This window comes from Malaclemys terrapin, chromosome 1, assembly GCF_027887155.1.
Source record: "Malaclemys terrapin pileata isolate rMalTer1 chromosome 1, rMalTer1.hap1, whole genome shotgun sequence".
NCBI classification, from domain to species: domain Eukaryota; kingdom Metazoa; phylum Chordata; order Testudines; family Emydidae; genus Malaclemys; species Malaclemys terrapin.
This window is the reverse complement of record NC_071505.1, coordinates 149870800-149885680: the sequence shown is the minus strand read 5'-3', so window position 1 is coordinate 149885680 and position 14881 is coordinate 149870800. Positions and strand designations below refer to the sequence as shown.

At 47.6% G+C, this 14881-nt stretch overlaps 1 protein-coding gene across 3 annotated transcripts in view; it reads right to left on the bottom strand.

Annotated features, from left to right (window-relative positions):
• The window catches only part of IGSF11 (immunoglobulin superfamily member 11), a 143394-nt gene that overhangs the window by 99214 nt on the left and 29299 nt on the right, over positions 1-14881 (bottom strand). The gene's annotated exons all lie outside the window — the stretch shown is intronic.

Sequence of the window (14881 nt, the reverse complement as noted above, 5' to 3'; positions counted from 1 at the left end):
ATATAAACTTACCAAACAGCATTTCGGCAGAGGATACAGAAAGCACTTTAGAGAAGTGGCAGTGAAACCAGACAAGTTTCCACCACATTTATCAAAGTGCCTTTGATAAAAGATCCCATTTCAAGGCAGCAGAGAAACTTATAAATAATGAGCCGAGTTCCCCTGCCTCTAGAGCATTTTAATAAATAAAATTTTAAAAAAGAAACCTAACCAGAGCAGCCACTTTAGCTTCTGCCACCTCTGATGCTACAGAAGCATCTGTCAATGAATTCCCACTCTGCAGTCATTAAAAGTGTGGTGTCCACCCTGCCAGTGTTACTTTAGCACAGAACCATTCTTCTGTATGTAGATACCATACTTGCTGGTCTGCTCAACAGCTCAGAAGTAAGTGTGTGTGGGGGTGTGTGTGTATACACATGCAGATTTCACTCAAACCGCTGTTTGCCAATGCTTCATGAATAAGTTAAACCAATACACTCCTTCCCTGGGCACTACGACTTTGTGCATACTCTATCCCCTATCCCGGCTACTTTCCTAAGGGATGGCCTTCTGTCTCGGGATCATTTTCCACTTACCCTGGCGCATGAAAATTGGCCAGGCAGAGTGCAGGGAGGTGCTCTCTTAAGCAGAGCTGTGTATGTTTCTTAATCCTGATCAGCAGCATGCCCTACTATTCCAGTCCTGGGATACCCACACACAATCGTGCCCATGCCTCTTTCCTGACCTGCAGGGCCTGCTCTCTGCCCCCAAATTATTCCAGTGCTGCATTCCAACTAGCTCTGCCAATGTCCCTCACTCCTGACATACAGCACCTCCTGCCATGCTAGCCCTGGGCCTATTTAAACAACAGATTGCAGCTGTATCAAAATATGCAGGGGTTCTTTGATGTGGGCACTTGGGATTAGGTGGGGCCTCTTCACACTGTAGAAGTAACCAGGTTAGGGCTGCTTACCTATAATTTGTACCACTGTTTTTGCCTATACGCGGTTAAAACATGGCTCCATCTTGCAGAACTGGGGGGACCAAACTGTGTTCATAGTTATGCTAAAGCTTTGGTCTTACCCATGGGTTTTACTCTGCCAGAGGAACAGCTTCCAGAAGGTCCCACGTTATTCTAGCAGACTTTCCTGTGATCAAGCTGGAAGCAAGCTTGCCAGCTCAAAGCTTTGTGCTTCATTCAGCACTCCTGAGACTGAGTGCAGTCGCTCTTCCACAGCTCTGGAGTCCGCAGAGTCAGGCTGGCGTTTCCTCTGCTGCACACCCAGCAGGGCCAGGCTTGAGTGATAGCCACCGTATGGCACAGTAACTATGCCCTCTCGGCTAATGTGAGTCACAGTCTAATTAAACCCCTGCAGAAGGAAGACATTTAATCTGTGACTGGCTGCAAATTATCTTCACAGCCCTCACTGGTTGAGGTGGCTGCCGGGTCCTGTCCCTGCCAGCGTTGTCTCTGCGAGTCAGACGGGAAAGCACCTCTGAGAAATGGCTCCGACCAGAATAATTTATTGCGTTGCTGAATTCTTGGAGGTGCCAATCCATTGGAGACTCCTGTCCCCTTCCATCATGGCAGGCAATATAAACAAGGAGCTTGTCTGCTGCAGCTCCCACTAAGGTTCGGGGTTTAATAGGTAAACAGACCTGTTGTGCTTGTGGGGATGAAACCCGAATTACACTGTCCAGGCTGCCATGCACTCAGATGAGCAACAGCTTTTGAGACGTATGTAGTGAACCTCACGGACTCTGCCCCATCAGCCTCCCAGTCCCTGAGAATTCACTCTTATCATTCTTGATACATATCAAAGTGAAAGACTGGTCCTGAACTAAAACCTCAGAGCAGCTCACAAATCTCAGATCTGGATCCAGATTCTGCCACTGACTCTCTTCCCCCTCCATCCTTAATATGCACACACACACACACACACACACACACAGTCCAGAACTTTGGGACCTAGATCTCTAGCCTTTGGCTGCAGCCCTTCACGGCTAGAAACACAAACCAAGATGAGAATACAGGGCACATTATCCCTGTCAGAGCTGTGGCCATTTGGAACAGAGTAATGTCTAAAAGTGAATGTGAGGAAATCTCCTTTAATGTTCCTTGGGTGAGGAATGGACATGGGGTGGAGCTAGCTAGAGATGCATGGAGATGGCACAAAAGTGTAAGAGAGAGAGAAATGTGGCCCACTAAATTCTGAGTTCAATTACCAATGTACACTTGTGGAGCCTTATAACCTCACACACCCTGGCTGGGGTTTTCTGGCCCACAGGATGCATTCACTGAATTACATGGAGATGCTGTTTAAATGATGCTACCTTTCAGAAGGAGAGTTGGAATTTCAAAGATCCAAGACTGTACATCAGACCTATTTGAGTAAATATCAGTTGATCTCAGGACCATTTTATGGGCAGGATATAGAGGTGTTTGTACAATCTTTATAGCCCGTTTGTGAATTTTGCATTTATTTTTAATTAAACCCGAGGCATCCCGGTGATGAGCAAATGGGCTCTATGTACAGATCAGTCAATACAAATGAAATGCAGTGAGCTGAAGTAACATGATGATGTTTAAATTTAAACACTCCTGATCAGGAAAGGAAAAGATGAAGGTTCTCACAGGAACATTAACTTAGCCACAGTACGCACTCTGAAGCTAACACCACACTCTACTAAAATACACACACAAAGAAAAACACGCATAAAAAACACAATCCATTCTGAGTGTAACGTTAACTTGAACGTGTCACCTCCACTATTTCATTTTCTGAGTTAGAAACGTTTCCGCTTGTGACTTTAAAATACAGACGCTTGGATTACCATAACATTAATTTCATTGGCTTCCCCCCACGCTCTTCTCCCATGACAAAAAAAAAAAAAAAAAAAACACCACAATAAAAAATAGAAATAAGAGCTATTGGGCTTGAGGAATTTATAATTGGAGCTACCTGGCTTGTAGAGCAACCCAGCTCTACCGATTTCACTCACAGAAACGCCACAGGAAGGAAGGCACCTGCAGAGTTCATAAAGCAGCCAATAGGAAGGCTCCCTCCTCTTGAGGAGATTATAAACTCCACAGCACCATAAAGATTTCAACAGAGAATCTGTTTGTGTTCTGAAACCTGACTAAAGATAAAGTTTTTATACTGAAGATATTTCCCCGTAGATATTAGGTGAGTTTTTCAGAGGCGCCCAACTCATTGAATTCCAGCAGGATTGGGACATCTAACTCCCTCAGGACCCTTTGAAAAGTCCAGCCTATAATACTAATTTAGGGCCTGTTCCTGAAAGATGCTGAGTACCCTCAACTCCCCCGGGGCAGATCCTCAGTGGGTGTAAATTGTCAAAACTCCATTGACTTCAGTGACAAGTTATATCCACTGAGCATCTGCCCCAGTGTCTTCAATGGGCGTTGGAGGTGCTGAGCACTTCACAGGATCAGCCCCTTGGTGCCCCAGTTAGTATTATGGCTCCCAACATCAGCAAAAGAAACCAGCATGAATGTGCCAAAAGTGATTTTTAAACACTTAACTGAAATGTTTCTATTCTCTGCACCCACCCACCTGGCAAATAATGGGAAGGCCTTGCCCACAGGGAGGAGGAGCCAACTTGAACATTTCCAATATCAAAGTTCAGCCACTTTTGCATTACAGATGATTTAAAAAAAGAAAGAGGAGAGAGAGAGAGAGAGAGAGAATATAAAGCTTCAAATTCCTTACCACAGAAGAACTTTGCTTCTTCACTGTCATATAACTGTCACCAGGGCCGGCTTTAGGCCAATTCCACCAATTCCCCCGAATCGGGCCCCACGCCTAAGAGGGCCCCGCGCCCAGTGGCAGGGCTGCCAGGGTGGGGGCAAGTGGCCAAGAATCCCTTCCCTGGCTAGAGGCTCCTTTTTAATTTTTACTCACTCGGCAGCGCTCCGGGTCTTCGGCGACACTTCAGCGGCGGGTCCTTCACTCGCTCTGGGTCTTCGGCAGCAGGTCCTTCAGTGCCACCAAAGACCCGGAGCGAGTGAAGGACAAACTGCCGAAGACTACTAGTGCCACCCGGTGAGTACAAGCCCCAGATGTTTTTTTACGTGTTTTTTCTTTTTTCAGTCATCCTTGCCGGGGCCCCATCAAAACTGTTCGAATCGGGGCCCGCACTTCCTAAAGCCGGCTCTGACTGTCACAAAGGCTGAAGGGGTTTTGTTCAAAACTTTTCCAAAGAATCAGTTCTCCTATAGGCTGAGATCAACCAGGGAAAATGCCAACCCATAAGGAGAATTTTTCAGTAAGTTACAGGTGTGCACAATCTAAAGCCTAATGAAGTTCCCAACTACAGCAGGGGCTAGCAAGGAGCTGCTAGAGAGAGGAAGAAAGGCAGGGGTGAAAGTAACTTAAAGGACTTGCCGGTACTCCGGGGTCCTGGGGAGGGGCGTGGCCTCCACCGGAAGAGGCATGGCCTCCACCAGAAGAGGCGGGGTCTTTAAATCCCCAGGCCCTTTAAATCAGGATTTAAAGGGCCCAGGGCTAGGGCTGTGGTAGCAGCAGCTGGGAGCCCCAAGCCCTTTAAATCACCCCCTGAGCTCCCAGCTGCAGAGGTGTCTGGGAGCCCTGGGGTTTGGGGGCGATTTAAAGGGGGTGATTTAAAGGGCCCGGGGCTCTAGCTGCTGCTACTGCAGCGGAGCCCCGAGCCCTTTAAATTGCTGACGGAGCCCCAGGGCTCCAGCAGCAGGGCCCGGGGCTCCAGCTGCCGATACCCTCCAGGGCCCTTTAAATCATCTCCGGAGCCCTGCTGCTGGAACCCTGGGGTAGCGGTGGCAGGTCTCCGGTGGCTATTTAAAGGGCCCACAGTGGTAGAGGCAGCGGGAGCCCTGAACCCTTTCAATAGCCACCAGAGCCCTGCCGCCGCTACCCTAGGGCTCCGGGGGCTATTTAAAGGGCCTGGGCCCTTTAAATTGTCCCCAGAGCCTTGGGGTAGAGGCAGCGGGGCTCTGGCGGCAATTTAAAGGCTCCAGCCCTTTAAATTGCTGCCTCAGAAAGCCGATCCACACCGGTATGGTGCACTGGCTCTTGCCAGCAGGGGTGGCAGGTTTGTAGAAATTTTGGTGGCCCAGAACCTGCCCCTGCCCAAACTCTGCCCCCCCCCCCAAACTCCACCCCCCACCTGCCCAAGGCTCTGGGAGGGAGTTTGGGTGGGGGAGGAGGTCTGGGGTGCAGGCCCTGGGCTGGGTCAGGGGACAGGGGTGCAGGAGGGATACAGGGTGCAGGCTCTGGGAGGGAGTTTGGGGATGGGAGGGGGTGCAGGGCTGAGGGCTGTGGGTGGATTTGGATGTGGCAGGGCATGAGGGGTTTGGGGTGTGGGAGGGGACTCAGGGCTGAGGCAGAGGGTTAGGGTGCATGGGGATGAGGGCTCTGGCTGGGAGTGTGGGCTCTGGGGTGGGGTGGGGCAGGGCTGGGGATGAGTTTGGGGTGCAGGCAGGCTGTCCTGGGACTGGAGCCAGAGAGGAGGACTTCCCCCAGCCCTCTCCCTGCCGGCAGCAGCGAGCTCTGGGGTAGGGACCCCCTTCTCCCCCCAGGCAGCACACTCACCCCGCCCCCCCCCACCCACACACACAGTCACTGCACGTACTCCTAGGGCCCCTCTCAGGTCCAGGAATCCCCCTCGCCTCCCCTGTGGTGGATGCCATGCCGGGGGGGCGGGCTGCCATCACATGTGTGCCTCCTCCCCTGCTGCTGCCCCTCACTGTAGCCTCACTGTGGGTGGGGATGGGGCTGCCCCTTGCCCAGTGTGGGGCAAGAGCGGTGACTGCAGGCGGGGGGGGGGTGGCTGTACTGGTGGAGGGTCCCACCGGAAATTGAAACGGTCTGAGGGGGAAGGGCAGCCTACCCTGGCAGTATTGGCGGGGGTGGGCAGTAGGACCCTGTGGTGGCAGTTAATGCAGGCAGGCAGCATGGAGCTTCATGGGAGAGACTCTGCTCCCGGTGCACGGGGGCAGCAAAGGGGGGCCAGCCCACACTCAGGGGAAGCGCGGGGGGGGCAGCAGGTGGGGCCAGCGGGGAGACCCAGCCCCGAACATTCGTGGAGCCGGGCCCCTGAACCTTCAATATTGCTGGAGCCAGGAGGAGGAGTCAGAGAGGGAGAGAATGCTCCCTTTTCTTGCTGGTATGCTACTGCACCTTTTCTTACAGGTCTTCTGTACCGGCTTACTTTCACCTCTGAAGAAAGGTCTTGCAGTTAAAGTATTGGACTGGCAGAAAAATGATCTGGGACAGATTCCTGACTCTGCCACCAATTTGCTGAGGGATCTTATGCAAATTGTTTACTCTCCATCTGTTAATAGGGGATCAGGACACCAGCATACCTCAAAGGGTGGGGAGGTTGTGAGAATAAACCCATTAATGTTTGTGAGGCTCCTCATAGAAAAGCCAATTAAATAAAGGATACACTTACAGAGAGGTGAGGAAAGAGATTATTTCTAGCACCGGAGCACCTAGGAACCCCAGTCGTGGACCAAGTGCTGGACAAACAAAGAACAAAAAGATGACGCCTGACTCAAAGAGCTCACAAGATAAGTAGATGTACAGGTCTGACTGGAGTGGGATAAGAATAGGACTGAAGCTGCATGTAGGATTCATTCCTGAGAGGCTCAGCAGGACAGAGGATAGGACTGGAGATGAATCCCTGCCCTCCAAGAGATACAAAAGCAGTGATATTACAAAGGAAGGTTATGCAGTTTGGAGCTGAGATATGGCTCCTCATGTGTCACAAGCCTTGGCTACACTAGGCTTCCCCCCCACCCCCCACCCCATTGCAAACCTCCAGCTCAGCTCCACTGGTGGAAGCAAGCTCTAGTGTAGACAAGGTGCAAGAGGCCACCAGCATTTTAATTACCACGTCACCTAGACTTGAAATGAATAGGGTCTGAAGACACAGAGGTTAAAATGCTGGTAGCCAGTCTACACTCTCTCGTGCTAGGCTGACTCGAGAGAAGTCATCTGAGTGAATTCTGCAGTATGGCTATAACCAAAGACAAAACACACAGAGCTCCACAGCACACAACCTTGCAAATAGGGGCCTTTCAAAATAGATTAGTAGGCAGGGGAGGAGCAGTCGGTATATTCCAGCCCTCCACTTCTGGTCTGGTTGTGCCCAGCTATCACTCCAGCCTTCAGTATCATCCACCAGGCTATCGGTCCTGAGGTGCTCTCTGCTCAGGGATTGGCTGGTAGCACGGAGACATGGGTATGTTGGGCCTCAAAGCTTGGGCTGGTGTTTGTTCGTTTTTTTCATGTCAAGGTTTTACAGGTAGATATCAATTGGAATAGAATGCCACTGTCCCCTGTTAGGAGAGTGGAATGGAGGACTGGATGAATGGCTGAAGGGTTTGATATGTTACTACTTTAATTCCAGCCAAGGTCAGAAGTGACCCAAAGTGGGTAAAATCCATTAGCAGACTGGTGGCTTATATGTAATGAGTGAGTAGGCTCTCAGTAACACAGGAGACTTAACCACATCGCAGCTAGCAGTCTGGAGAGAGAGGATTGAATGGGTCCTGAGAATGGCCAACTTTCTCCTCCTTCCTGTGCTACCAGCGACCCTTTCCAGGGCAGCATGGGGAGACACTTGCTCCACAGCTGCCCACACTCTGATAGGCACAGGATTTTGGTGTCATTAATGTGACACCATTGGAAAAGAAGTGGATTCTCTCACTAGTCCACATAAAGAAAAATGATACCAAACAGCAGCAGCTAGAGCCAGCTTTGCACAGAGCAATGCTGCGAGCCCACTTGGGACTCCAGATTCAATTAAAACATTGTGGATGGTAATCACAGTTGAAGAAGTAGCCAAGTCTTCCTGTGCCTCATTGGGAGAGGCGATTTCAGTGCGGCAGAAGAATCCGTCACGACATCCAAGCCAGCCTCGTCTGAAGGACAAAACTCAAAAAATTACTAGAGGGCCTGTCAGCCCGCATCCACATCCGGCTGTGATAATGAGATTCCAGCACTTCGAACCCAGCCAGCCAACTCCCGGGTCGTTGTGTGACAGAGCGCTTAGCATGACATAGCAGGACTCATGGGGTCGCCAGGGCATCTTAACCTCACTGCCCTCTCCCTCCCAGCTCACACACAACCCTTCCCCTGCCAATGCAAAGCCACAGCCAGGCCTCTGGTCTGTCAGCCTCCGAGGACACCAGGGACAGGGATGTTCCTCCTTTGCCCTGCCTCTATCACTGAAACACTAGAGACGCAGCTGTGTGTCTGACAACAAGAGTGAATAGAAAAAGCTGCTTCTGATCCAGACACTGGGCGACAGGCGGTACAAATACATTTTTTAGAAGAAAACATTAGGCATTCAGCGCAGGTCCGTGTCTAACCTGAGGGCATCTCTGCAAGTCCACGAGGGGACACATCTTGGGTGCTGCATACGCTGCCCGGTACACACGCTCAAACTGTGTTCAAGCCTTTGGCAAATGACCCTTATTGCCTTTCCTTTGACCCCTGCCTTCTATTTTATTACCTAGCTGCTGACAAGACGCCCTGCTAGTCCTCTGAGGTAGAGGGGTGTGTGTGTGTGTGAGAGAGAGAGAGAGAAATAGGGGTAGGTGAAAAGCATGTATGCACATGTGTGCATGAGAGAGAGAGATGGATGTGAGGCAGATGAAAGGGCAGAATGAAAAGACGAGAGAGAGAAAAAGGAGGTGTAGAAAGAGCAATAAAGAGATGAAAAACGAATGAGAAGGAGCATGAGAAACAATGAAAGGGAAAGCAAACAGGGTGAAATAAAAACTGATTCTGCTAAAGATTCATTTCCATTTCCTCACACACTTTGCACCTTGAAAATGAACACTGACAAATGCAGAGGATAAAGCTGAAAGGAACCAACGCACCACATGAAAACCAGCTGCAAGTGAAACCAGCCTCTAAAAACACCCTGAGATGAACCATAAAGTCCTAAGTGGAGACAGAGGAGGTTGCATAACATTACTGGAGTGTTTGCATAGAATGGGGAGTCTGTTTAACAGTGGCAAAGTCCCCCTCCCCTCATCAAGCCCATCACCCTGGCCAGCACAACACACACAAATAGTATTGAATAAGCTCCATTGATAATGGTGAGTACGTCAGGGCTGGCTGAACATTCAGTCTGCGAACAGTGAACTCCTTGTGTGCTGGCCTGGACCACAGGGAAGTTTTAGCAGAGTGCTTGTTATTCAAATGGAAATCAGGGCCCTGCACTGAGAAAGGACAAGCACCAATTCCTCCTAGTGGTACTGGGATGTTTCAAAGAGAAAAATGGAGGGGGGGTGCAAATGAGGTGGAGGAGGAAGGGACACATTCAAGCATGCACATTCCAGGACTGGTTGTATACATCCAAAGTTGGAGAAAGGGTCTTAAAAGCTTTTGGGGGGTGGAGGAAGTAAAGACCCTCCAGTGAGGGTTAAAGCCCATGCAGCTAACAGGAACTTGGCTTTCTCGTTCCATAATAAAGTAATAATCTGCACTTAACAATATGTTCCTATCCATAGATCTCAAAGCAGATAGCAAATGCAGGTGACCATCGTTAGCTCCATTTTACAAATGGGGAAACTGAGGCACGGGGCAGTGACATGACTTGCTTAAGGTGGCAGAGTCTGTCAGTGGCGGAGATAGGCTGTTAATCTTGTGCCACATCCATCCTTACCAACTCTCAAGAAATCTCTGTCACCCCCCAAACAGGATGGCTTCTGAATTCAATTCACCTTGTGTAATTGTAGGTAGAGCTTTGGCACTTGTGATCAATGACAAGAAGTGTTGCCAGCCTGTGAAAATGCAGTGCTTTACACATGGGCAATTCAGACAGCAGCATTCACTGCACCAGGCAAGATGGCCACAGAACAAATCATTATAAGACCTAATTAAATACATCAAATTAAATAAATTAAGAAAAGACATCAAGACTTTATTCATGGGCAATTTTACAAGCCAACCTGAAGGCTTTGGTGTCACAGCTTTGCCTTGTGCTGCCATATGGCATTATCTATCTTAAGTAAACTAAGTACTCTCCCACTAGTCTTGGGGTGAATACGTGCCCTGTAGAATGGTTATGTCTGAAGTCCAGGAGGCAGACACAGACCTCTACCTGTCCTATTCTTCATCTACACTACCCCAGATGGACAGTTCAGAAGTGGCCTCTGCTTGATGGATAACATCTCACTCTTATCTTGATGACCAGAGACTGCAAAGAAGGTGGATGCTATGAGGGGTGGGACCGGAACCATGAAGTGATGTTAAAACTGGACTCCTAACCAAAACAGGCAGCCAAAGGGAGAGACTCAAATTCCTGCTGCAAGAACCTCACAGATCATTTCCTGATCAGGAGACTGAAGGAAGAGAAGGTTAAAAACTATCTGGAGTTCAGTCCACATGTTCTCTCCTGAGTTAGGGCAGGGAGAGAAGGGTTTTGGCTTGAGGTTGGGCAGGGGGATAATAGAGAGGCAAATTCCGGAGTAATCTTCCAGGGCATATTCCAAAAGCTCAGTCTCCATAGGACATGAGCCCAGGCCATGAGAAAAAAGTTGACAGTGAACTCTGCCCTTTGCTTGAGTTTGCTGCGAATCCACATTGTTATGCATGCAAAGGGTGATGAGCAGGGAAAGCAAGCATGGAAAATGAGGTTAATGATGGGCTGGCCCCGCTACGCAGCTCCATCCCTCACTCTTGAAAGCAGCTTTTCCTGACATTTCTGCTTGGCTCAGTTTCACAACTGCACAAAAGACAATGGCAAACATAGATGAAACTGGGGTGGGGGGGTGGCAGCAGTGGGGAAGAGCGAGCCAGCCACTATGAAAAGTCTTTTACTTGGCCAGAAACTCATCTGTTACCCATTCGACTTCCCCTTGTAGGTGAGACAGTCTCACTCTGGAGACCATGAGGATAAAGCACAGAGAGGCACAGACAGCCTGCTTGTGTCTTCAAGGCTTATGGTGGTGGGAAAGGGAGGCTTTGATTGTAAAGCTTAACTTGCACATTTCAAGAGATGAATGTGTTGTGTGGCACACTGAAGCCACTTTCTGGGTGTGTAGCCACTGCCATGAATTACTGGCACTGTTCATGGGTTTCTCACTCACAATAATGCCATTAATGCTTTCAACAACAATTCAAATACAGCTAGAGGTGCTTGGGAGCTCTCTTTCTCAGGGCCACAGCTTGGTAGAAGGCACTGGTTGAATCATTCATTGTGAATGTGTGTTGTCAGTTTTAACACTTTCCCCTGCGTGTGATTCATTCAGAGTTTGATTTTTATTAATCTGCTCACTATTCACAACTCTGACAAATGGTTTATTCAAGAACATTTCAATGTATGTGATATTCACAAACTGTTCCAATTGCATACAGCAAATAGCTGATAATCCAGGTCATGTGGTATTGTTTCTGTTCCATCCAGAGACTAAGGAGCCACAAAAGTCAAATAGGAAATTCTCTCATTTACACACAAACACCCTAGTGCACATGTGAATGCTATTACAGTGAGCAGCCATTCCCCAAACACAGGTGTAACAAAACCCGTTTTCACAAATGTTTGCAAACAACAAGGGGCACAAGGAGAGTTAAACAGAACAGTCTTTCAGAAAACCAACAAGAAATTACTGAACACTCTTTGCAGAATTGGACCAGCTCTAGTAGGGGGAAGGAATAAGGCACCACACATCACATATTTGTTTCTTCCTTCCATGACAGAATTTGTCCACAGAATGAAAGCAGAGAGAGGGATGGAGAAAAACACAAGGCCAGCGACTGAGGCAGACTGTTATCAGCACGGTGTTGAAACAGCTTCCAATTCATTTCAAAATCAACCTGCTGCAGAGTCACAAAATACTAAACAAGGCAAGTGATTAATAGGAGAATACTCTGGGAACTCTGCTCTCCCACACTCACTCTCACTTGGCCTGTACAAACTGCTATGCTCCCAAGCCCTGGAAAGTAATATACTCAATTTGCAGATACATGCATGTGAGAAAGTATTTCTGTGAGAAAGCCTGCAAACCTGCCAGATGCAGCGGAGCCAGGCTTCAAGCAATGAGGCAGATTTTCTTGTTAATAAGACCACACTTGCAAGCTCAGGTGCATAAAATTAGGCACCTAAATCCATGTTTAGGCACTTAAGTAAAAGCCGTCTGGTTTTCACCAGGATTCAGCACCTACAACTCCCACTGAATTTAATTTTCAGCCGCATTCACAACAGGTGGCTTTTTTATTTAAGATGCCTAAATATGGATTTAGGTATCCAACTGTAGGCACGCAAGTATGAAATATCCGGCCCAACTGCATGGGGAGGATTCCCACTCAGTGGCTTTGCAAGGTCCCTGGACTGGATGGCATCAGCCATAATATAGACCATAGCAAAGCTAGAGATGATTTTGTCCTTAACTTTTACTATTCAGAATAAAAACAAAAGTGTGAAGGAACAATGAGCCCAAGCAGCATATTTCAGTCACTGCCAATAAAAGCCATATCCCAATTACATGTCAGTACTTGACGATTGAGTGTCATGAGAACAGATTAACAATGCAGGTAACATAAGCGTGTAACCACACTAAGTGCTTTTGGCACCTAGCATTGCCTGAATTCCTGAGAGAGATCCCCTCATATTCTGCAATATACATATGCTGCTCAGTACATGGTGTTTGTATTGAAGCTGTCTCCCCATTCCTCTGTCACATCCAGTTCTGTCAGCCCCACATTTTTAAGGGTAGATTTTTTTCCACAACTGACTTATCTCCCCTTTCTCTTCCTTCCCTCCCCACCACTTTTTATATATATGTAAAAATAAAATGGATGCTATCCTGGATTGGCTAACGATAATTATTAATTACTTGTACTAGGGTAGCACGTAGGAGCCCCAGTCACAGACCAGGACCCCATTTTGCTAGGTATTGTACAAACATACAAACAAAAAAGAAAGAGTCCCTGCCCCCATCCATCTTAACTGCTACACCACTAATATTCATTCTGTACCTGTGAGATGTAGTCACTTCCAAGTGACACAATAGCAATCTGGCATTCTGCCCTAGGCAGAAAAGTGGTGGGGACAGGAGTGGAAATAGGTGAAATTTTGGAACTTGATTTATTTGTATTGGAAGGAGGAAGGGTTGAATCTACGCTGCTGAGATTTAAATCTATTAGATTTTTAATTATTTAATAATTAATTTGTTTCCTTTTTAAAACTGTACTGTTTATGCAGCATCCTTTGGCAGGGGTGGTTTGTAAGCAAAGCATCCGTGTATTGACAATGGTCAGTCATTGAGTAAAGATGTCTCCTCCATAGGAACACAGTCATAGAGCATTCCACTGTCATAGAGCATTCCACTAGGCTTGGAGGGATTCAGTTTTTATCAGTGTCGATAAACGTCAATTTCATCGTAATCACAGCGCAACAAAAAATACTTCCGTCGATAACCGAAATTTACAGGTCAGCAAAGCAAGAAAAATGCTGCTTGAGATCTTGATTTAAAGATATTTACTTTGTATATTTGACGTGTGGTATTGACTGTGTTTCAACAGTTATAAAGCTTTAACTTTTTTTAATCTCAACATCTACTATCATTAAATAATTACTGTCTGACCCACCACCCATAATTTCCCATAATTGTCAAAATTTAAAATCAATACAAATAAAAAAAATGCTTAAAATAAACATTGATATTATCCATTGAAATTACAAGACCCCCATATTCTGAATTGCATCATACAATCAATATATGAAATAATAAAGCTAAATACATGATCGGGAACAATTAGGAAGCAAACACTACTCCTCTATAGTTAGGTATAGCAATTCATGCTTCAATCACTTTCTTATATGAATCCATACTGTGAATACTCTCCCCCCTCCCCATTCCATGTGTCATGTCAATTATAAATACATTGCATGGCAATCAAGCCCTCCTCCACACACTAACTCCCCCCACCCCCCAAACAATTAGCCCCTCCCCCTCACAAGCACATTCATAGAGGTACTATTCCCCCTCCTCCACTGGGCCAATGCAAGTCCATAATGTGGGCACAAAGCATCCCTGACATCTGTTTTCTGGGTACATCCAGCCCCAGCTGTGGTCAGTGCACTCTCTGGCTGAGTGTACTGATACAGTGGCCCCTCGCTGTCATAGGCCCATTCAGAGGGAAATGGCTTGCCTCTGGCTTCACAAAGATTGTGAAAACGCAGCAAGACACAGTCAAATGCACAGCATTGATGAAACCAGCATGCAAATGCATCTGTAGAGATCTCCAACATGAGTTCAATCTGCCAAAAGCACATTCATCAGCCATTCTGCACCTGCTGAGAGGGTAATTAACCTGTCTTTTGCCAGGGCCTCTAAAATGGGGCTTTGGTTTCATAAGCCAAGGCAAAAGGGGATACACGGGGGCCCCCCAGAATAATGGTGAATAAAGGCACTCCATTTATAATAATGTCATGTGGTGGGAATAGTATCACAGCCTGTCTGCAAATGTAGACTCCCGATTGGTGAAAAACCCTAGCATCATGAACTTCACGAGTGCAGGCCACGTTGGCATCTATAAATCGGCCTCTGTGATCCATGAGGGCCTGCATAACAATGGAGTAGTACCTTTTGTGGTTTATGTACCCATGTGCTCCTTGAGGAGGGCAAACTGTGGGCACATCAGTCCCATCAATGGCCCTGGAGCAGTTTGGAACCCCCGTTCTCTGAAAGATAGCAATTACCTGAAGAATATTTTTTATGTCCAACTCCTTGGGGTAAACCACACACCCGATTGCCTCAGAAACCTCCACTACCACTTTACCCACAGTCAACTTTCCAACACCAAACTGGCTAGCGATAGACCTCTAGCTGTCTGAGGTGGCCAGTTTCCAGACAGTTATGGTGACCTGCTTCTGGGCCAGC